The sequence below is a fragment of the Lissotriton helveticus genome, chromosome 1_1, assembly GCF_964261635.1.
Source record: "Lissotriton helveticus chromosome 1_1, aLisHel1.1, whole genome shotgun sequence".
NCBI lineage: Eukaryota > Metazoa > Chordata > Amphibia > Caudata > Salamandridae > Lissotriton > Lissotriton helveticus.
The window spans coordinates 1,657,044,403-1,657,069,648 of record NC_136057.1 but is presented as its reverse complement, the minus strand read 5'-3'; the positions used below and the strand labels follow the sequence as shown (position 1 = coordinate 1,657,069,648).

Genomic DNA, 25,246 nt, shown 5'->3' with positions numbered 1-25,246 from the left:
ACCTGCATACACCCTGGGTCCGTATAAACCGAAACGCCTGCTCCATACGTTTCCCATAGACAGCCATGTGACATTGTACAATGAGATTAGTTCTTTGATGGATTTATGGCCAAGTGTCCTGGAAAATTTATAAATGGCTTCCACAGCCCCTGCTATTTCCGTGTATTCCTAGGGCCAGGGGGTCATAATGTATGATTTTTGATTATTGAATTTTAGTTTCAGATCTCTCATTAATTTGTTAAAACAATCCAGCAGATGTTGCAAGCCACTGCAGAGCGGGAGATAAGATACACTTCATCTGCATAAAGGACGACAGGCACAAATCGTTCACCCACCCTGGGGGAATCCTTTCCTCTGGTCCTCAGGACTTGGTCAAGAGAGTTAATGTAAAATAAAGACAAAAATGGGGCAAGAATGCAGCCCTATCTAACCCCCCTTTTAGTCTTAAGGGAGGGGGTACATTCTCCTTCATCACCATATGGTACTTGAGCAAAAGTGTCCCAATGAAGGTGCATTAAAAGCTCAACCAGTGGTGCCTCTACCCCGACCTACAACATCATATCCCAGAGTCTTTCCCTGTCCACTAGATCAAAGTCACAGGAGAGGTCCATGAATGCTAAATGAAGAGAACACTTCCTGGCCTTGAGATACTTGCCCATGAGCAGGTGCCGACACCAGTACGAAAGCCGTTTTGAGCCACTAAGAATAAACCTTTTTCCTCCATCCATTCTTCCAGTTTTTGGAGAATCACCATTCGTAAGATTTTGCCAGAGGTATCTAAAAGGGAGATGGGGCGAAAACATGACAGTTGCCGCCTATCACCCTTTTTAAAAATGGGAACAATAGTGTATTTTCTTCAAGAGCCATGCATTTTTGTTTCCATGGTGGCACAGAACACATTAGTAAGCAGGGGGCCTCAGAATGTTGGATTTTGCCTAAAAACATCTATAGGCACCCCCATCTGGGCAGGGAGCCTTACCAAGGGGGCACTTTAAGACGGCAGTAGCTACATCACTTACTGTAATATAGCAGGCAAGAGAATGTGCGCCATCTAAGCTAAACTGCAGGCCATGTGGGAAAAGTATGGCCAGGCACTCTTGATCATAGGTTTTTGAGAATTTGCAAATCCAATCTTCTGGAGGGATATGACATGCTCTTTTAGGATCATTTCCTTCAGAAAAAAGGCAGGTGTATGACTTCCCAGAAGGCCTTCTACATCTTAAGTTCAGCAGCAGCTTGTAGTTCATCCCAAACCTTAACTCTAATTTCTTCTTTTCTCTCTTAGAGTACCTTCTTATCCAGTAGTGTCACTTGCCGAATCATCTCAATGTTACATGCTCGGGAATTGGCAGCCAATTTTAAATTTCTAGATGCAAAAGAGCAGGCACGGTTCAATCAACTGCAAATAGTTGGTCCTGTGGGAGTTTTTTCGGAGATCCTCATATTAGACACAGATTTACAGAGGGCATCACATTTTGCTAAGATCTGATGAAGCCCGGCCTCATCTGATAAACAGCACATTACTGTTTTATTAGATTCACTAATTAGTTTTAAAAAATGAGTTTTCATCCACATTCTATCATTTAATGTGTAAAACCTTATTAGGACAGACATGCAATTGAGGGGAACAGGAGGGTTTTGAAATCTTTGTAGCAGGGCAGTTTAAGTAAACGAACACTAGGTTGTGGTCACTGATACAGAATGTTAAGATGTTTGATTCAGATATTAACAGGGCCAGATATGAAGATGACAAGATAACATTGATTGCAGACCCTCTGCCTTTTACAGTAAATGTTGGGGGGGGGGGGGTTAGAGCTAAGCATTAAGTTATATTTGCTGACAATTAGACTTAGTGCATCGCCATATTCATTATTTAAGAAGTGTGTTAAGTGGTCTTTCTCCCAGTTTGTTAGCCCACATACACGATCTCCCTGTAAAGTGCATTTGGTAATGCTGTAGTTGCCCAACCAGATAATAACCATCCTGTCTTGACACTTTTTGATAAAGTCCCCTATAAAATCTAAGTCCAGAATAGGTTCAGCTGGTTAGTTAGCAAATAATTTAAACTAAACATGAATCAATAAAATTGCGGGAAAACCAGGAAAAATCAAAAGTACAATTTCGCAACAGGGAATTGACTGCATCACTTCAGTTTCAACATTGCTAATTCCAAGGGAGATAAACACTGATGGGTTTCCCTTTGGTCAGAAGAAGAAGGTATCGCATTAAGACAGAAGGATTGGAAACCGTTTATATACACACATTCAAGGGCCCACGTCTCCTGATAACAGAGAACATCATAGGCATTAATGGTTTCTAGCCAGTCCGCACTGTGTTATAGAGACTGCGTATGTGGATGATGGATCGAAGGCAGCAACAGAGCTCCTTGTCGCCCGCAATCTACCAGGCCTCACCCAGCAGCCATCGCCTCCTACCTTCCATGGGAGAGGCTTGACGATATATCTGAGACACCGGCTGTGAACTTAAAGAACTCCGGGAGTGTGACGCAGAGCTGAGAGACCGCTGAATTATCCCAGCTCCTGCACTCGCGACAGACCCAAGATGACGGCCCCACTCTGATCTCAGAGGCCATCCTGATTGCATCGGCGGCCACTGAGGTACATTTTTGCAGGGAAGTGCCCCCTTCCCGGCATACTACTTCAGGGGGGCCCATGGACCTGGGAGACCCCCCCCCCACGACTCACCACATATACAGTGGTGGCGGCTGAAGCACTGACATTTTACCATGCCCAGAGCACTTGAACAATCCTTTTAAACCACGGCAGCAGCAGTGAGTTTCAAGGGGCAGGTGCCCTCTTCTTTTGCTGCTACTGTGGGGGGACCTGTGGATTGTTCGGCCAGCCCCCCTGCCACGCTCCATCACCCTCAATATCTCCTGGCTACAGCCCCAGTACCAGGACTAAGATGGTGGCCTCCCTTTGATCACAGGGATCAACCTGATTACACCCACGGCTACATTGGTGAGTTCCTTTGAGGGAGATGCCCCACTCAGAGGGTCACTTGCACAGCAGCCTGGCCAGCTCCCATTGCTTAATTCTCTCTCCCACAGCACCAAACCAATGACTACCTTTCCTCCATTTGCGAACTCCCCTACACTGGCTATGGAGCCTTCATGCCCTACAGTGCTGAGTTACCACCTTCCCATAGTTGGCACCCATTATGAGCTCAAGGAGAGCCCCAGACTCCTGCACGCCGGCGACACCCACCACCAACTATTCTATCCCTAAGGCCATCACAAGCTTCAGGATCCCTCCAGGCTCTGGATCACCACCTGGGAGCGCAACATCACCCTCTAGGCCTGGCTCTACGAGCACCGCAAAAACCCCAACAATTGCGAGAAGATCTTGCTCTGTAAATATCCAATATATATTTGTCCAACCGTAATCGCTTCAGCTTTTCTTAAAATATAATCGTGAGTGAATTTGCAACTTGTATAAATTTAACTCTAACCACTAGTATCTGTAGTAGATGTATGTACTTACTACCATTCGTATGTGAGTTTAGAGTTTATCTGTTTCGTATCTTTTATGTAATTAATGTACTCTGAAGTCCTTATGTGGTGTAACTGGTTCTATTGTAAAGCGCTCTGACTCTTTCGGGTAAAGTGCACGCTATATAAAAATGCATAAATAAATAAATTACGTTTCGAATGGATTCCAGCAATATTCCAGGAGAGGAAACTCTGGCTACCTGTTCATTTGTGTATGTATGTCACTAGTTGCAGAAACTTCTCTCTCCAAGATAACAGGCTCATCAAGATGTACAGCCAGTGGCAGTGCTGTTTTTGAAAACTGAGGAGCCAGTCAATCAATTTCCGAGAGGCTACATAAAGGAGCAAAGCGGTTTTCATGAGCAAAGGGGACAGTAGACTGGTCAGCTAATAATATTTCCTGCCTCTTTGGCCTGTCAATAATGGTTGCCTGAGGTGGTGGACGATACAAAAAGCCCAAGGGAAGTGAGAGAAACTTGGCCTAATTAGTAGCTACATAGCCGAGACGTAGTAGAAGTGAGCTTACCAGCCAGGAATTTCTGAAGTTCACCACTACGGAGTCCTCTGCTAAGGTTATTTGAAAGTAGCCAAGCTAACCTACCCTTTGAGCCGTTTGTTGCACCGCCAGCAATGGCTCAGCCCGTGGCGCTGCCTGCGGTGCAGCCTGCGACGCCCCCGCGGTGCCTCCTTCTTCTAGGGCGCGTTGCGGTACTGCACGGCTGCCCGCTGTTACACTCTGCCATCCTTATCTCTAGTCGTGCACGCCGTAGTACCACACAGCAGCTCGTTAATGGTCATTAATACTCAGTGGGAACACCGCAGCTCCAATTTTAGAGCTGCTGCTTCCAGTACTTCTATGAGGCATATTTTCACTCACCTTTTGTTTTGCACATTTCACTGCGGCTTCCAGTATATTGACCTGGTGACATCTTATTAGTTCTTCCCATGAGTCCTCAGTCCTGTTTCGCAGAAGGCCTTGGGAAGGTTCTTTGTTTTACCCTTTCCAAGATGGTGAGCTTTTCTATTCTTTACGTGTTCTTTTCCCTATGCAAAAAAGGCAACTGTTTATTTCCTATTACATCACCTCCTGTTACATCACTTCCTGCCTATGGGTATTTAAGGGGCTGAATCCTTCATTGCCTTGCATTCCAACACTCCTTGCTCCTGCTGGTGTGTCCTCACTCCTGTTGGTGATCTTTGCTCCTGCTTAGTGTATTTTTGCTTCCTGTTGGCGCACTTTTGTTTCCCGGTGGCGCTTCCTGTTCCAGTTTGGATTTCTTTAAACTTCCACTCCTATTTCGAATCCTTGCCTTTCATTCTCCACTCCTTGCTGGTGTTTGCTCTTTTTTGTGGGTTCTTTCCTTCCTTTCCATATCTGGAGTGTCCACCTTCAACAGAGGTTTTTCCCTACAGGGTTTTTTCCTCTTGGGACTCCTTTTGGAAGGCACAGTCTGCTCAGGCTGTTCATTGTTGGCAGCACCGTGGCTACCAAAAAGGGTCGCCCTTACCTCGGATAGACCAGAACCCTCAAGACCGATATCGAGAACCTCTTCAACATGCCAGAACTAGTACGAATATTACAAGTTGAGGCAGAATGCAACGTCCAAAAATCTGTTTTGATCCGGATGCCATGAATCTTCCTCAAGCATCACCTCCTGAAGGATTAGTAGAAGCAATACAGACCATAGTGGGATGGGTATGCCCAGACGTTGGTCCCTTGCTCACTGTGCCACTGGATTCAAGCTAGCCTGGCTGATGAAGGGTAATACCCAGAAACCGGTCCCAGGATGCTTATTTCCGGTCCAGGGAGGACCTGGCTTGGCAGTTCGGTCTGGACTGTTCCCATGAGGCACAGGGTCAAGACTGATTTGCATATGGCTGGGTCTAAAATGGGGTGGCATAGTGAGCAAAAGAACAATGGATTTAACCCAGATATCTTGACTGGGGGTGAATGTGGGATTTATTCACCATTCCGTCCATCATTTGTTTGCGTAGCACATAAATCTTCCTCAAGCATCACCTCCTGAAGGATTAGGAGAAGCAACACAGGCCTTAGTGCAGACTGTTTAATAGCAAGGCCAAAAATTACAACAGTTACGTGAAGAAAATGTAGCTTTGCGCCAAGTGTTGGCTGCTAAGACATCTGATGAACCCGAGGTCTCTACCACCACTCCTCGTTATTCTGGAGATTCAAATAATTTGAAAGAATTTCTGAATTACTTAACAGTATTTTTTGCCTTCCGCCCAACCCAATTGGCACTGGACAGAACTAAGGGTGGGTATCTGATTAGCGCCTTGTCTGGTCCTGCGTTGGCATGGGCAACTCCCTTGGTAGCCTTGGAGGATCCTCGGTTGTCAAATTATATGTCCTTTCTTGCTGCCTTTAAACAAATGTTTCACAGACCCGGCTTGGAGACCTCAGCAAAAGAAGCCCTGTGTGATATGCAACAGGGGAACCAGGATGTCCTGAAATACATCACGCACTTTAGATAACTGGCCTTAGAGACCACTTGGGTGGAGCGAACATTAGTCACTCTTCTTCGCAGGGGTCATTAGGAAAGACATTAAAGACAAATTGGTGCATTCTCACGATGCATACCCAGGCAAGGAAAACGGCCGGAGTCTGCTATGGGCTTATGCGGTCCGCCCGGAAAATTTTACCTCTCCTCCCCCTCATTTCAAGGAAACTCCTGATCCAGGGCCTCATTTTGTCACGACTGGACTACGGTAATGCGCTGTATCTGGGCGCCCCGCAGAAAGTAACTACTAAACTACAGGTAGTACAGAATGTGGCAGCACGGATCCTCACTAACACCAAAAGCCGTTGTTCGGCCAAGCCAGCCATTAAAGCGTTTAACTGGCTACCCGTCCTGGAAAGAGTGCTGTTCAAGGCGCTCTGTTTAACACACAAAATCCTCAACGGGAAAGCCCCTCCTATCTTCAGAGACCTGGTGACCCCCTATGCCACCTCCAGACCACTTCGATCCTCTAACGCCCACCTAACGCTAATACCTAAGATCAAGAGATCACGATCAGGAGGTCGGCGTTTCTCATACAACGCCTCCAGACTGTGGAACTCCCTCCCTCCTGATATCCGCGCACAGCCCAACCTGCTGACATTTCGAAAATCTCTGAAAACCTGGCTGTTCCCATAAACTCTGCCTCTCAGATTCCATCTGTACCTACTCAGCGCGGGGACGCTCACGGGCAGCCAGGCGCTCAAGAAATCTGTTAACAATAACAATAACAATAACAATAACATTCTCCTTGTGCAGAAACCATGACTTAACTAATGGATTTAGCGTTGTCAGTTGATCATTGTCTCAATAAAAGTCGATTGGAAAGGCGAAAATCATGTATCCATCAACATACAGGAACGACACAAACTAGTACTCGTCGAACATACGCTCCCGTACCAGAAACACTACCTACGACAGGCGAAGAACCAATGCAAACAAGTCTGACCAGAGGACCCCTGTCTGAGGCCGAACGAGAATACAGGAGAAAACAAGGACTCAGCTTATATTGTGGAGCTTCTGGTCATATGATTTGCAATTGTCCTACCCGTCTATTGAGGCAGCCGGAAAACGCCAGAACCCGTCCTTTGCAAGACGGGAGAGGATGGGATAGTCTGGAATACCTTCAATGTGTACTTCAAAAGAAACCTCAAATTCTCTTTTTCTCCAACCTATGTTTCTACGGTTATCTGATGGTACAAAATAAAGTGTACTGGCTTTGTTAGATTGTGGTACCAGCGGAATGTATTTGGATAGAAGATGGGCTACAGAGAGACGAATATGCCGTATTCCGAAGGAGACTCTGGAACAAGTACATACAGTGGATGGGACTCTTCTTGTTTCAAGACCAGTCAAAGAAATTACGCCGTCACTACAACTGACTTTTGGAAGACACCAAGAGTACTTGTCCTTTGACTTGATTGCCTGACCCAATCATACCATGATTGTTAGGAATACCTTGGCTGATCAGACACAATCCTTACATCAATCGGGAAACTGGGACTATTTCCTTATCGTCACATTTTTGCCAACAATACTGTTATCCTACCGAGGAATACTGGTCTCCAAAAGAGATGCCTATGGTGAAAAAAGAAGCTTGGAACTCCGCTAACACAGTGCAAGGTGTACCCAGTCACTACCAAATGTATGCTGATGTGTTTCAGAAACAAAAGAACTTAACACTGCCCCTTCACAGGGAGTTTGATTGTGCTATTCTTCTAGAACCAGGAGTGACAGTTCCTTTTGGAGGAGTATACTCTCCCACTGAACCTGAGAAAGAAACCTTAGACAATACCTTGAGGAAAACCTTCAAAGTGGTTTGATTACTCGGTCCTCCTCACCTGCTGGGGCACCCCCTCTTCTTCGTGCCAAAGAAGACTAAAGATCTACGGCCATGTATAGACTTCAGGGGTCTGAACAAGATCACTATAAAAGATCGCTATCCCTTACCCTTGATCAAGGAAATCCTGGAGTCTGTTAGAGGGGCACAAGTATTTACCAAATTAGACCTTAGGGGTGCCTATCATCTCCTTTGATTCAAAGAAGTGTAGTGTAGTTCCTATATTCCCAATGGGCTCTGCGCATTGGAAAAATATATCCTGTAGTTTAGACGTAGGACTGAGGTCCACTAGGTCTCTACCAAATATATTAAACTTAATTGTGAGTGCCAGCTAGCTTAGAGGTCACTAGAAACTTTCTCGAATTCACAAGAAGGGATTTGTTTCTGACAACCGCATAAACATGACAACTTTGTGTACCCAGGATAAGAAACGTATGTCTAGAGTCGCGGAAACAATAGATAACTATTTTACTCAGTCAATCGTGCATGCTTCGTTTCACCAGAGGTGCTGAGAAAATAGAGAGACGGGCGTTTTCAATAAAAGTATTTATTGAACAGTCTTCTTTCTCAAGCATAAGAAATGTACTGCTACAATCGGAATACTGGTTATAAAGTACAAGGCATATAATACAAAAAGTATTATAAAGTAGTACTGTAAAAGCATGGTATGGTTTCTAAGCCAAATAAAATAACATATAATACATACAGTGATAAAATGACTAAAAATACTCAACTGGTGCTTCTAAAATACGCCTACCCCGGTGTACCTAACCTAAGTCTAATACTAGGGAAGACGTAAGTGAGGTGTAGCTTAAGTTTAGTATTCTTTGCCAAGAATCTATTCCAAGAATTATCTTACGGGTCTAATCAGCTCTGTACCTTGGTTTTAGAATGTAGGAGGTCTTGTTTCTCTCTCTCAGGACTCGATTTCCCAGCAACCCGCAAGGGTACCCTGGAAACACTGGAGCTGGATTTCTCGGCAGGAGAAAAGACAGCGTCTCTCAGTGCGTCAGCTGGAGGGTCGGCTTCCTTCGGCACTTGCTGCTGCAGGGTGTCGGGCAAGTAGTTAGTCGATCTGCTCCAAACCACCGTGTGTTTGTCTGGGCAAATGTAGGCATATTTATACCTTGAAGGTGCAGAGTTTGACGTATGATTGGACATAATAACGTCATCAAAGACTCAGTTCTTTGAAAACTTCATGATTTCCTAGATAAATTAGTATTCAGGCAAGGGGAAGTCCCAAGCTGCTGAAGGCGGGTTTTTCTAAGAAACCGTTGTTGATTCTCAGAACTTAGTGGAAGTAGCCATGCCGTATTTGGGCTGCATAGGCTCAGTCTAAATATGGTAATGATTTCTATGCCTATATAAGGATCGGGTAATTTATACCTATATATGGGCATGAATCTGGAATATTACACTAGGGTCCTAGATTCCTACGCAACACCCACTCCACCATATTACGTTCAATTAAACTAAATGTATAAGCACTGAACATATCTAAGGCAAGTGTTTACAATCCCACCCAAAATACAAATTGCATTTGACAGGTTTGTTAACATGAAATGAGTATAAACTGTATGAAAAAATAGGTCTCTACCAATATTAATCATAGTATGAGAGCATACATTCTAACATTTATGAAAGATGGAATTTACATTCATGAAATGTCTCTTTAAGGTACAGAAAAAAATCGAGACTATCCCATAGCATGATATTTAAACGGTTTCATTTTTAAGACAAGGCCAAATATTGTCATTAGGAAGTTTTCAAAAGAAACTTGTTCTCTAAGAATAGTTCTACCTTAAGTAGATTACTCTGTGCCAACAAGTTCTATTTTGGAAAAAGTTCAATTTGTTATTTGGTTTGTTTTTGAAAAAACGAAGGTCAAATTTCAGAGTTCAGGGAACGCTGTGTGAATTAATGAAAAGTTATTCTCGGTGTCAGGAGAAAACATAAGATTGTCTAGGCTGGCAAAGAAACCGTCTACCATAGTAGGCGAAAGTGGAACCACTGCAGTTAGCAGGTCAAATGTGCATAGATGAGGATCATCGCCGTTAGCGTTTGATGCATCAGCAATGTCCGCAGTAGGTGGTACCTGTGTGCCTGTAGTGTCTCGTATCCACCCTCAGTTAGACTTGCCGGTGAGACCTCAATGAATGCCGTCATCAGAATGGGCAGCCGTTGGGGGCAACACGATGCATGAGTCGTTATCGGACCTAGCAAACCGTCAACAGCCGATGGCAGGACTGATGGAAGTGTAAGACAAATATCCAACACATATTCCTCTGCGCAAAGCAGGCATCGCAGAACAGGTAAGATGCAATCTTGCCAGATTGGTCTGAACGAAAGGAACCAAGTTGTGTTCACATCCCTTAAACGAGCCAAGCCAAGAATCTGTGTAATTCTCTCACGATACCTCATGGCAAGGAGGGCTTGTTCCTTGGTAGTCTGGGTATCGCTGGTGACTGAACTTGCCATATCAGAGCAGAAGGATTAAAAATAGGTTTCCTGCTACGAGTCCCAAGATGAGAGGCAGGCTGCCGAAAACAGAGTGCACAAAATTTGGAAAAATGCCGAGGACTGCTTCAAATGGTGCTAACAGTCCCGAAAAAATTGTCTTAAATACATGTGCAATGCCACTGGTATCAGACATATTTAAGATTTGACTTAACATTTCTGCGAAATGTACTGGGCAGTTTGTTGATGATAATGCATGTATCTCTGCAGAAGTCCTTGCAACTTGCAGATCATACGTTTCTCTAGACGAGGTCAGTGGCACATTTTTTTGTAAAAGAATGACTTTCATTCTGCTTAAAGTATCAATTCGTATAGAAAAGATATTCAGTGAAGGCCATAACGCCGTCTCCCTTTCTGCCTTACTTTTTGGATACAATTCTTGCATACAAGTGACCCTGGATGACACACTAACTAGATACGCTTTTCCTGGCAACATGCCACAACAGCTGTGGTCATTGAGCATAACGTAGCTGCCATTGGATAGCTGTCTGAAAATTGGTTCTATTACTGTGGAGGGTGACCCGTGCAGGTGGCATGAGAGGTTATTTGCAGAACCTTAGCAGGCTCCATGTAAATTAATACCTTGGTACAAAAGTGTACCACTTAGTGAGTTCTTACAATTTTTACCACTAAGGAATACCCCCTTTCCCCCATTCCAACATTTGTGTGTGTACGGTAAAGTCCAGGTTGACTTAATGTATTCTTTACCCAACCTTTCATACAGGCCTGCTGTTATATGCTGTAGACAAAACTGAAATTGGAAAATCGTCACTGGTATCGGGATGGTGTCATGTATTATCCATTCAATGACAGGTTTCTCAGAAACTGTCAATGGTAATCTTTACAGTTTCTCAATGCTCAGCACCGTATAGTTTGCTCCTTTTTGTACCAAAGAGATTTGTTTATCTGTAAGGTTAAACACAGTAAACAATGACGTGGTATTGATTAAACGCCATGGCACGTAGCCTGAACGGAGATTTTGTAACGTCCAGCCTAGCAGCATTATAGAACATAATTGAGACTGGCCATGTTGTAACATTAGCAAGTCTTGCTCCATTATGTCAATTGCAGATGATACAATGCTGTCCAAAGAATATATTCTGGAGGACAGAGTTGTTAACCCGTTGTCCACTACAGAGAGGCTTTTCTCTAAATTAATACGATCAATTTCTCGTATTCTTTCTGCAGTTTCCATTTGCGTTATTTTCCATGCTTCATTGTAAGCAGCATATATACCGGCGTATATGAAACGTTTTTGACGTGGTTTGCGAGGTCCCATTAAGAAATCTCGCAAATCATTGCCTTCTTTAAGTAAAGATAAGTGTTGTTTGATTTCTGGAAGTGTAGATTTATGTAGCCACTCAAGGCATAGCTTTCCTACACTGTAAGTAGTTACTATCCCTGGATGTTGTCTCTGGGAATATCTCGGATCTGGCCTATTCATTGTGAACCCCTGTGTTTCGTTCAGGAATCTATCTTGACAGTTATTCGTGTCTGTGGGCCAGATTAACCATTTTTTCCAATCAGGATTAATTCTGTTTTGTTTCAAAATATCTGGTACGTCTACCTCCTCTTCTGTAGTACCAATACTGTCAGATGTGGGTTTAGGTATAGACGGTTTCTTTAAATCTTTTATCTTAGCCAGGCCAAGACAAGAAGTTTGTTGACCAGGCTCTGAACAGGGCTTCTAAACCTTGCACCTGCCAATCTTTTGTGCCCCGGACAGTTTTTGTCTCAATGTTGTCTTTCCAAAATTCAAACCCTAATGTAGACAGCTGAGCATAAAAGTTTGCAGAATAAATTTGTTTAGTATTGGTCAGCAAAAAGGTGGGGTGGTAAAGTGGTAAGGTGGTTCTTGGACTGCTTCTCTATATGCTGCCTTTCCAGCGGCAGCAAGTACGTGGGGGGGTCCCCCTCGCTTGGAAGCGAGGGAGAGGGGGGTGTGGGGTGGGGGTAGCTTCTCCGTATCTGGGTGGGTTTGGGCGGGATCCAAAAGATAAAATTAACAGCACGTGTGGGGTTTTTTGTTTACTTGATCAAAATGAAAGGAAGGAAAGGAAGGAATTTTGTTGGAGTTTCTTTTCTGTGCAGAACGGTAAAATGTGGTTAATCTATGTCCCCAGATGTATAAAATAAAATGTCTAGCTTGGAATGTTTCGGGCCTCAATAGTAAGAACAAAAGACACTTAATTTCTGAAGAACTTAGACTTTATGACCCTCAACTTCTCTTTTTATCTGAGACCCATATTGCCTATAAAGATAGGAAGCTATTAAATCATTTGGGGTACAATACTATAGTCTGCTCTACTCAACAAACACTAATCAGAGGAGTTGCTATTCTTAAGGATAAAAGATTTAGAATTGAAATACTTAAAACTGCTTCTGATAAAAATGGCAGATGGGCCATTGCTCAAATATCCTTTGAGAATAGAAAATATGTGCTCTGTGTTATCTATGGGTCTAATCTGGACGACGATTTTGTTTTGGACCAACTTAATGTAGAGCTTTTGGGGTGGGAAGGGGAACTTATTATTATGGGGGATTTTAATTGTATTATGTGCAACCAAATAGATTCTACGAGACAAGGTGCCTCTCTGCGTATGCATAAAGTATGCGCCGCTATTCTTGAAATTAGTCGGATTCATAACGTTAAAGATGTATGGCGCACTATCTATCCAAACATACCTGGCTATACGTATTACTCCGCACCGACTTTATGACCCTCAACTTCTCTTTTTATCTGAGACCCATATTGCCTATAAAGATAGGAAGCTATTAAATCATTTGGGGTACAATACTATAGTCTGCTCTACTCAACAAACACTAATCAGAGGAGTTGCTATTCTTAAGGATAAAAGATTTAGAATTGAAATACTTAAAACTGCTTCTGATAAAAAATGGCAGATGGGCCATTGCTCAAATATCCTTTGAGAATAGAAAATATGTGCTCAGTGTTATCTATGGGTCTAATCTGGACGACGATTTTGTTTTGGACCAACTTAATGTAGAGCTTTTGGGGTGGGAAGGGGAACTTATTATTATGGGGGATTTTAATTGTATTATGTGCAACCAAATAGATTCTACGAGACAAGGTGCCTCTCTGCGTATGCATAAAGTATGCGCCGCTATTCTTGAAATTAGTCGGATTCATAACGTTAAAGATGTATGGCGCACTATCTATCCAAACATACCTGGCTATACGTATTACTCCGCACCCCACAAACTTTGTTCTCGCATCGATACGGCATGGGCTACGGATATCACTATACAATCTAGTACAATGGAAATTGGCCCACGGGTCTCTTCGGATCATAACCCAATATTATTGACATTCACCAACCTCCAAGCTCGTACAGCTCCTAGAAGCTTTTCTTGTCCCCGCTATTTATTTTCTGATTCAGATTATACACTACAGTTAAAATTACATATTAAGGAATTTATAGAAATCAACTTACACTCTGCTCCTAACATAATAGTTTGGGACGCTTTAAAGGCTAGCATCAGGGGGTTCACCCAACAATATATTTTCAAACAGAACTTTGAGCGACGCAACACTAATGCTAAACTGATATCTAATATTTTAGCTCATGAATTACTTCTAGCTGATGCTCTACGAACTGGCTCCTCTAATCTGGTTGAACTAAGCTTGACACTTGCAACTCATAGATCAAACTTAAAAACAATTTTCTATGAAAAAAGCAGTGCCAAATTACACAAACTAAAAATTACTCAATATGAAGGGGGGGACAAAATTGGGAAAATATTAGCCTACAAAGCGGCAGATGACAGAGCCCAGACTTTAATAAAAAGCATTAAAGGTCCTAACAATACTAAATTTAATAAACCGGCTCAGATTCTGATTCAATTTGTTGAGTATTACAAGACTTTATATACCCCCGAGTACCAATCTAGTGCAGCGGACATCTTAGATTATTTGCATAATAATATTGAGGAGAAATACAATACCCAAGGATTGGGACTATTACTGGGAGACATTACTCCGCTTGAGATTAGGCAAGCCATATTATCTCTTCCATCAGGTAAAGCCGCAGGGGAAGATACTCTCCCAATTGAACTATATAAAGTATGCATTGAGGAATTGATCCCCCTCTTTTCGTCGGTGACTCAATCCATAGGGGTTACTGGGCAGGCTCCTAAATCATGGAATATAGCGAAAATGGTCTTCTTCCTAAAGAAAGATAAACCGGCAGATGAGTGTGGGTCCTACAGACCCATCTCACTTATTAATTCCGATGCCAAGATATTCGCCAAGATCCTGGCAAGCAGACTTGCTCCGATTATCCCAAAGATTGTTAATCCACAACAGCATGGATTTGTTTTGGGCAGGGACACAACGATACATATTAACACTGCCATCACTGTCTTCGACATGGCTGAGACGGAGTCCACCCACTCGGCATGATCTTATTAGATGCTGAAAAGGCTTTTGACCGAGTGGGGTGGGACTATCTTTGGTCGGTAATGTCCTTCTTGGGATTTAAGGGCCAACTGGTTAGGTGGATAAAAGCCTTATATGACAGACCTAGTGCCAGTATAAGCTATGCTGGCCTGTCTTCTCCTATATTTTCTATCTCACGAGGCACGAGACAGGGGTGCCCGCTATCCCCCCTATTGTTTGCCCTCTCAATGGAACCCTTTTTAGCCGCTCTTCAATCTCAGGCACGAATAGTCCCATACACATCTGGATTACATACATTGAAAATTACAGCCTATGCGGACGACATAGCTATATATACCACTAATGTTGTAGAAGCACTGGTAGGTATAACTATAGAAGCGGACAGATTCAGTACTGTCTCAGGCTACAAGCTTAATATAAACAAAACTCAAATAGTGGCCAACTATAAATTACCGACCTCTGTTTTCCGGAATTTGTCAAGCGGCTAATTATCTTGGGGTCAAAATCTCGGCTAAAATTAGAGACATTATTACAATAAACTACGATGTTCTAGTGAAAGCCACAGTTTTATTACTTAAAAAATGGCATAAATTACCGTTAAACATTATAAGCAGAATCAACCTGATAAAAATGAAAATACTACCCAAATTTATTTATTTTTTTCGATCTATACCACTTGCTTTAAATAACCTTTTCTTCAAGAAACTTGATGGAATATTCAGCAGCTTCATATGGGGGTATCGGAAAGCACGTAGATCTTTAAAGCTGCTTAAAGGCCCTTTAGATACAGGAGGCCTCAATTTCCCAGATTTTAAATTATACTTCTGGGCTACTTTTATTAGTCGTCTGCGTTCGTTGCTCATTCCAGAAATGCAACTCTTCTATCACATTATTTTGTTAAAATCAGACGCCAAAATGTTTCTGTTAAAACTGAATGATCCCAATTACTTTAAAAGGGTTAGATTTAAGACGGCAAGGGATATTGCGAAAATATGGTTTGATATCTTGTCTTTTTGTAAAACTTCTTTTTTTCACCCTAAATTACCTCTCTGGGGAAACCCTGGTTTTCCCGGGATTTTCAATGATGTTCAAGCAAAATCATGGTCGGTTTTTGGAATTACTACATTAGCGGATCTCTACGGTGCTCAGGGTTTTCTAGATTTTGTCACACTTAAAAAAATATATAATTTGAACGAGGAGATGAGGTTTAAATATATGCAGATCTATGATTTTTTGATTCGTAAGATGAAGATATTAGAGGTTTTAGACTCGGACATTTGGAATTGTTTATACTCACTCAAAACAAAATCTCTTATTAGTGAAGGGTATAGTTGCTTTGTTTCAAACGGAGTTGACGATTGCTCCAAATTGACGGAGAAATGGAGCTCGAAACTGAGACTTTCGATTAACTCCAACCAAATTGCCCACTCTCTCTCTAATCTTAACAATCTGGTGCAATCATCAAGTCTAAGATTGCAACAGTTTAAAACGACTTGTATGTTATACTATACCCCCGAAATAATTCTTAAATGGTCGGCAAATACTCTAACAGGTGATCGCACGAAATGTCCGAAATGTGCGTTGGTTGGTGCTAACATAGAGCATATGTTGTTTTCCTGTCCCATCTTAAATGATTTTTGGCTTGCCCTTGACCGAGCCCTGAAACTAAAATTGACTAGACCACCCTCTCTTTCTCCTTCTTTAATCTTATTAGACATACATGAAGTTTCTCTTCCCCAACAGTCCTTAATAACCATTCTGTTATCGTGTGCAAAACTGACTATCGCTCGTGCTTGGATTTCTACTCAGCCCCCACATATAATGGAATGGTGGGCCCTGGTCAACGAAATTTATAATATGGAGGCGGCTTTGGCTAAGCTTCGTGGGGTCCGATCTTTATGTAAATTTAACAAAATCTGGGGTAATTTTATTTAGAATGTGAGAATATCAAACTTTTTCTGATTCACAATGTAATATATCATTACGGCGTCCTCTGTAATATACATTTTTCTGTTTATTATATGCATTATATGTAGTTTGTGCAAGAATATTCTTCCTTTTAAGTTTTGAAATGATTTGCTCTGTTTTTGTTTATGTATTCTTTTTTTTTGTTTTTCTCACCTCTCTTGCTGTTAATAAAAAAAAAGATTAAAAAAAAAAAAAAGTATTGGTCAGCATTGTTTTCATTCCTGTCTTATTTTCATTTTTAAAATAAAACGTTTCTGGATTTGTAACATTAAACCCTGAGAAGTACAGAACTTTTTCATAAAATGTTTTTGAGCTGCCCTTTGGCGGCGTTGGACAATGTTCCCATTGATTGTAAGTAAAAACATTTCTAGGGCTTGCAGATTTATGCAAATAATGGTGACCATAATGATTAAAACAATACATTTGTTCATAATCTGATGAACCTTCTAGGTATTCATGTTCTGTATAGCTGACATTTCTAAATCTGTCATCATGTTAAAAACAGTTTCAAAGTCCCAATCATCAGAAAATGTGCTGGGTGAGACAAAGTCACTCAAAGAAACCTTAAACTGGTGTGGAATCTTCAGCAGTCCCGCCGGGCCATAGATTTCATAATCAGTTCTGTCCCATGCTATACAACCATGTATAGGAACGGCTGTGATGTTCACTGATGACAGTTCTCTTCTTTCACAATGAGATGATTTGTGAGGTTTCAGGACCAAGTTGATTTTCTTACTTGCTGTGTCCATTGTACTGTGTTTTCCATCTATTATCCTTCCCAAACTTAACACGAGTATGAGCCAAAGCAGGAGAAAAAGTACACCTAACACAATCCAAAACTCAACCCATGGTGAAACCAGATATGTTTTCTCAAGTTGATGAAAGAGTTCTGTTATTTTTTCTTTAGAAGTTTTATTTGCTGGCGTTGCTTCAGGTTCACTGGGATCCTCAGAGAAGGTATCAAAGTTGATGAAATAGCCAGAGGCAGTTCTGTCAATTGTTGGAATTGCATCCAGATTACTTGAAATTGCTGGAGCTGTTTCTTCTTTTGCCATGTTGTTATAGTCAGATGCTATATCATTGTAGACAGGAGTTTCTTGACGAACTGTTATTTGGGTATCCAGAGGCACAAGTTCCATGGCATTGTTGCATAGTCCTTCTTTTCTTACTGCAGGTTTATCAAAGGTGATAAGTCTTCCAGTTTGAACCTCTTGGATTGTAACAAGATTTAGTCGTCTGCTACATCTTGGGAGTCCACTGGGCCTACTACTTATTATCGGCCATATGATGTGGTTTGACCAGGTTGATGGACACAACTCTGTTCTCTCTTTTACCAGCAAGGGGCGGTAGTATCACTGATCTTGTTCCGTGGATAGCTAAGACAGGTACTGCTTTTCTGTAAGAAGGCCCAAATTCCTTCTTTACCGCGATCTTTTCCCTGACTAGATCCCCAATCTTTGGAATCCAGACAGGTCTTGCTGGGACAGGTGGTTTTTCTTCAGTGGCCGTTTGCTTCTGTATTGTATTACTCAGACTTCTTCTTGTTTCATTTAAGTCCTGTAAAACAGCCAAACGATCTTTGACGTCAAAGGGTTTTTGTTCCACCACTGAAGTTTGACAATCAAGGTCTTCGATTATCATTCTAGTACCAAACAGTAATTCATATGGAGTGATTCCACCCAGAGAATTTCTTGGCAGATTGTTAAGACTACGTTGGACACTTATTAGATGTTTGACCCCCCCATCACCCGAACCTAATACCTTAGCGGTTATGGATTGCTTTATGTCACGGTTTTTTCTTTCCACTACCGCATTACCCTCAGGATGGAAGGGACTAGAATACCACAATGCAACGCCCAAGCTAGCCATGGCCTCCTTGTAAGCTCGAAAGCTAAATGCAGGACCCTGGTCAGAATGTAGCGTGCCGATTGTGTATGTGCCGATAAAGACTCGCAAATCCTTTGTAACAGTTCTGGCATCAGCCGAGCGCTGGGGCCACATCCAAATAAATCTTGTGCAGGAAACCACTGCGACCATGATATATTTATAGTTACCATCCCTTTGTAAGGGACCACAGTGGTCCAGTTAAACACACGCTAGTGGTTTATCTGAAATCAAAAGGGGCGTCTGTGCAGGTCGTCTCACTGTTGAAACTTTTATTTTTTGGCAGATTTCACATTCTAGAACATAGTTTCTAGTTTGTTTCCTCATGCGCGGCCACCAATATCTTTGTTTTAATAATGATACTGTGGCAGAAATTCCTGTGTGTGCAGATGCCAGTCCTTTGTGTGCTGCTAAGATCAGTCCTAACCTATGTTACATGTTTGGAATTGCCCTATTATTATTCGCATCAGTTATATATGAGTACTTTACTGGAAAGCCTTTCGGGAGTGTCTTAACACTGTCTTTAACTGAAGGAGTGACAGCTTGCATTATTTCGCTGTCTATTTTTGTTTTTGACCGAGTGATCGCAGCTACAGAAGCCGTTTGCACAGTTGCCTTCGCGGCTTCATCAGCCAATGAATTCCCTGCAACGTGGACGTTATCACGCTGATGACTCAGTGTATGAATCATGTGAGTGTTTTGTAGTTCTTTTTGAAAAAGAACTACTTGTTCCCAAAGCATTTTATGCTTGATTGTGCAACCTTTTGCGTCTTTGAAACTGTTTTGAACCCAGTTCTGCAGATATTCATTGTAAGACTGGACGCAGTAATACAAATCGCACACTATGAGTGTGGGGAATTCGCGATCTGTATTTTCAAGCGCCATCTTGAAAGCCTGTAGTTCAGCTCGCTGAGCTGTATAGTCTCTGAGTGATTGAGTTTTAGTGACCATAGGTCTAAATTTACCTTCGCGCCAGCGACCTTCAACAATCGCGCACACAGCACTATAGTCTTGTTTACCCCCAATTGCGGGCTGTGCTGATCCGTCTGTATAGATTATAGATCCGTAATGTTCTAGAGACAGAATCTCGGTCGGCTGAGGACATTCGTGTTCGTATTGTAGGAATTCTTGTGTCTTCAAGTAGGGGTCAAAGACGTATTCAACGTCTGTTGCAGCAAGAGAGTTAACCCATTGTTTCCATCTCGGATGTAAAGCCTTAGCATTGGGAATGCTTGCTTTCGGGACTGCCTCTAAGGCAGGTACAGGTGTAACGATCATTATACGTTTTCCCTGCGCGAGAGCTCTCTCCTTTGCTACTGCAGTTTGAACCGCTGTCAGAATTTTTTCTGTAGAAGTGAACTTTATTTCAGCATGTGTGTACAAGTGTGATTTGTATGCTATTGGTACATTTTCACCTTCATTAAAGGTCAGGTACATGAATCCGCATCTCCCTGGGATGATTCGGATCACAAGATTGCGCACATTGTCGCGTGTTTCTAACTGTGTTTTTGCTAACAAGTCTGTTTGTACTGAACGCAAAATTTCTGTATGGCTTTGAGTCCAATTTATTGGTTTGAAATCAGGTTTGATTAATTCGTAGAGAGGTTTAACCCTTTCTACGTAATTTAGAACATAAGTTATTCAGAAATTCAGGAAACCTAGAATTGATTGTAAGTTCTTCAGCGTCTTTGGAGGTTGGAGCAGAGCACATTTCTCTAGGAAGTTGGCTGCTAGGCTTTTGCCTTCACTTGATAACTCGTATCCTAAGGATAGGACATTGAGGTGGGCAATTCGTGATTTCTTAAAATTGAATTTGTACCCTACAGAAGCGAACCTAAGTATTATGGTGTTCACTCTTTTCAAGTGCACGTCCAAATCATCGTCTATAAGATAGATGTCATCGACATAAGATAATGCCTCATCATCATACATTTGTAGTAACTCTGTTACTCTGGCTGAAAATAACCCTGGACTATTCTTGAATCCCTGGGGGAGACGGCAAGATTGTCGGTGTGTCCCCATAATTGAGAAGGCGCTCAAATGCCTGCTTTCAGGTGCAATGTTTTGACAGAAAAACCCATTTGAAATATCTAATGTGGTTTTATATTTTTTACGCACAATGTTATTCATCAGTGCTGCACTGTGTGCATTTTGTACTGCAAAGGTTTGCAACAAGAGTTTAAGTGTCTGTAGTCCAAAACTAGATGATATGAATTGTCTGGTTTGGAGACAGGAAACAAAGGATTGTTCATTGATGAGGGGCATGTTTCAATCACCCCTTGGTATTCAAGTTGATTTAAAATCTCCCTGACCTGTTTTTTAGCTTCTTGCTGAACTGGATACTGCCTCTGAGCAGTAGGTTGAGTTTTTAACTGTATTTTATGGTGAGGAGAGTCCTCATCCCATCCTGCGTGATTCTTGTATAATGCTGGAGCCTGGGCTACTGCCCATTTCCTGGCATATGTGTATTTTTATGAATCGGAATGTGATTTGAGAAGGCTGGCATAATTATCTCTTATCACATAGAATCGGGTTGCACACCTTCCCTTAACCAACTCTTTCCTTTGTCTCTTTAAACACTTTTAATTTCCGCGCGGCGTGCTCACTGATTCGTGCCAAGCCCACACTGCACGTGTAAAACATAAACACCAAAATAGTGGAGCTTCCTTCTAGCCCCACTGCCAGTGGCGACAGCCTTATTTTAACAATGCAATTGCTTCCTCATTTTCATTTATTACTTCTTCATTTAAGTTTTTGATCTTTTTAATCAAAGTTCTTCAAGTTAATCTGGCGTTTTGAATCATCCGTTTTAGCCACATCCTTATGCAAGGAAGCTCCACTATTTTGGTGTTTATGTTTTACACGTGCAGTGTGGGCTTGGCACGAATCAGTGAGCACGCCACGCGGAAATTAAAAGTGTTTAAAGAGACAAAGGAAAGAGTTGGTTAAGGGAAGGTGTGCAACCCGATTCTATGTGATAATTGTCATTTCTTTAGCCCCTAAAAGGTTAGCACCCAGCTTTAAAATATGTACATTTAACAAGAATCATAGAGAAAAAACAGCGCACGTTATGCAAGGAGGATAATCACGGTTCACCCAACAAGTTTATTTTTCCTAAAGAAAACGCCAGTTGAATATGTTATAACGACGAACAGAAAAATTGGACATATGACTAAAATATTAATGAATTCCCTGAACAAGATGTTTTTTGAGTTTACATGTTAGATTAAAGTCCGGCTACGATGAAGCCGTGGTTCCACATGGAACGGTGCCAGAAAAAGGGATTATGGGAGATGTAGGTTTTTTACGAACGTAGGTGAGAGTCTGTTTGAGTAAAGAAGGGGCGGGTCCAAATAAAGATGGCGGGAGATTCTATTTAAATGACGGGGAGTAACGTAGAAGGGCAAGCTTCTGTTGTCACGAGAGGGGAGGATGTTAGCAGTCTAAGCAGGTAAACGATGTGGGACAAGTGGAGGGAAAAGAAGGAGGGAGATGTAAAGTTAGAGACTAGTGGGTAGACTGCGGGGATGGTATACGTTTAAATAAGAAATGGGGGAAAGATGTGTGTGTGTCAGAGGTGAGAGATGAACAGAAATGGACCCGTAGGGAGGTTAAATGAGGAGCGCTTTAGAGAGTTTAAAGGGGAGAGGTTAAGTTGGAAAATGAAATGTGAAAAGGCACCCATAAGTAACAGGATTGTTTAGTAACAGTATTGCAGACATGAGGGATGAGTAATGAAAATTTTAATGAATTTGAAGCACATGGTTTTAAAGATGGTTGTTAAAATATGTCTTATTGTTGTTTACAGTATTTCCCTGACGAAGGACCAGCTTGGTCCGAAATGCATTGGATAATGGATAATAAACATACTGCTTGAAAGGAACCATGCTTTTGTACGTGATTTTGGTCGAGAGGTTCTGATGGCCCACCAAATCATGAGAAACTTTGAAAATTGGCATTGCCTTGCATAAGGATGTGGCTAAAACGGATGATTCAAAACGCCAGATTAACTTGAAGAACTTTGATTAAAAAGATCAAAAACTTAGATGAAGAAGTAATAAATGAAAATGAGGAAGCAATTGCATTGTTAAAATAAGGCTGTCGCCACTGGCAGTGGGGCTAGAAGGAAGCTCCACTATTTTGGTGTTTATAATTATCTCTTAGCCATGTGGGCACTCCCTGACAAATTCAGGTGGCCAGTCTTGTTCAGCTAGAAGAATGTCATACCCCTTGGAAAGCTTATCCCAAAAGAGGGCTTTTATTTTTCTAGTTATGTCCCCCTCCACTAGGAGTGTTACTTCATATAACTTGTGAGGTACCCTAACCCTGGTGTCGGCAGTTTCAACTTGAATGCATTCATTCAAGTCCCCTGTCTCCAGATGATCCTTCAAGATCCTGCGAGCTATGGTTACTTCTGCTGCGCTGTCTAGCATTGTCTGGGCCCACTCCCTGTTCTTAGGTTGTGTCCTCAAGGACCTCGCATGTCTCATCTGTACGCTTGCTATCTGCTTCTGAGTTTTCTTATTTTTAGGAACGTGCTGTTCGTCTTTGGACTTCACGTGTTCTTCTTTTTGTTCTGAGCATCCTCTTCTTTCTGATTTCTGCGAGGAAGTCTAAAAGGTATGAGATGAACGTGTATCAGTATCTTGATATCTATAAGGTTTTCTCAAATTATCCCTATTTCTGAGGTTATATCTTTTTTCAGAGGGCTCCCGTTGTGGAGACCTACCTCCCCATTGGGGAAATCTTCCTCTGGACTGAGAACGCTTCTCTTTAGGAAGTGTCTGTTTGGTATTTTCCCACTTCTTTTTAGGGGTAGTGAGATTATTTTTAATAAAAATCTTTTCAGGATGTTCTGTGAGTTGGGGTTTTAATGGTTTCCCACCCAAACTATCTCTAATTCTTGCAAGCTCATATGGTTGGTCTGTTATATCTGTTTCTTTTAGCTTTTGGCGGATTGCCACGGATGCTGCTTCACCTTTGATGTTGGCTAATAGTATAGACGAGACCTGTTTGAAATCTTTTAGTAATTTCATACCAAGATTTAAGGCAGGTTCTGGTCCGTATTCATTTTGAATCTGTCTCAGAACGTCTGGTATTACCGCCATGGACGGACCACCATGTGTTTTTGTGTAGATTGAAACAAAGACTGTACCCCAAGTGTCACAGTCCTCCACATTTGGTGCTATCCCCATTGGTAAACAGATTGTCAGAATCCTGTGTTTCTCATGAGGTATACTATCAGGGAACACTGCCTCAATTTGAGTAATTTTTTTAGCTAACCAGAACGGAATTTGTTCCCTCTTTGCGGGCAATTTACCAATGACTGACCGTATAGTCTGTGGTGTGATTTTGTTTGTGTTCCCCTGGTGAGGGGTGTGCTGTGGAATCCTTACAGTGGGTTAGACTGTTAAGGTCCACATGACATATTGAACCAATTGTCTATGTATTTTAATTAATTGTTTTAGCTGTACTAACAGTTCAGGACCTGTCATGTTTTCAATGTCAGGATGTGGTGTATAGCTGGCTAGTACCGGCCATGTCGCTCCTGGTCTACCTAGTGGACGAGCCTGGTAATGCGATTTTCATGTTGTAGGGCGCCTTTAAACCAGAGCTGATGCTCTTGGTAAGTTAATGGAATTTCAACATCCTCGTAAGGAACGTATTCCGCTGGAGGTTCCTCTACCTTGTAGTAGTGGAACTCGTGTGTCCCTCCATCTGCTGGAGGAAAGTGAATCCATGAATAAAATACTTCTGTCTGCCGATATTCATGTGCCTCTATAGCAAAGATTACTTTACCACCTCTCGATGATACTCCATTATTTATGAGTTTGTAAGTTATTGTTTTTCTTACATTTACCGGGATGATTATAACATCCGGGTCATTCTATAGGAGATTTCTGGCATCTAAAACTGCTTGAGCTGCAGCTAATTTTTCGTCACTAATCATTATTTTACTGACTGAAGAGTTTGCAGAACAAGTTTCAAGGAAACAAAGATTAGGTGCACAATATTTTGGAACACTGTATCCTTCAACGTTGAACAAACCAACAACTAATACATAGGATTTTTCCTCCTACTCAGTTTTGGCGGATATTATCCTTTAACCCACTCCAGACGTCTTTTGGTGTTTTTACGGGAAAAAGGGGTCTGGGTGAAAAACACGACTGAGTTACTCTAGTATCTAGCATTAAATTATCGCCTTACCAAACGTTCGGCGCCATGTAGTGTACTTCCTATATTCCCAATAGGCTCTGCGCATTGGAATAATATATTGTAGTTTAGACGTAGGACTAAGGTCGACTAGGTCTCTACCGAATATATTAAACTTAATTGTGAGTGCCAGCTAGCTCAGAGGTCACTAGAAACTTTCTCGAATTCACAAGAAGGGATTAGTTTCTGCCAACCGCATGAACATGACAACTTTGTTTCCCCAGTATAAGAAAAGTTTCTCTAGAGTCGCGGAAACAATAGATAACTATTATACTCAGTCAATCAAGCATGATTCGTTTCCCCAGAGGTGCTGAGAAAATAGAGAGACAGGCGTTTTCAATAAAAGTATTTATTGAACAGTCTTCTTTCTCAAGCAT

General features: G+C 41.9%; 1 protein-coding gene across 1 annotated transcript in view; it reads left to right on the top strand.

Annotated features, from left to right (window-relative positions):
* The window catches only part of LOC144773860 (pro-glucagon-like), a 61,414-nt gene that overhangs the window by 10,298 nt on the left and 25,870 nt on the right, over window positions 1-25,246 (top strand). The gene's annotated exons all lie outside the window — the stretch shown is intronic.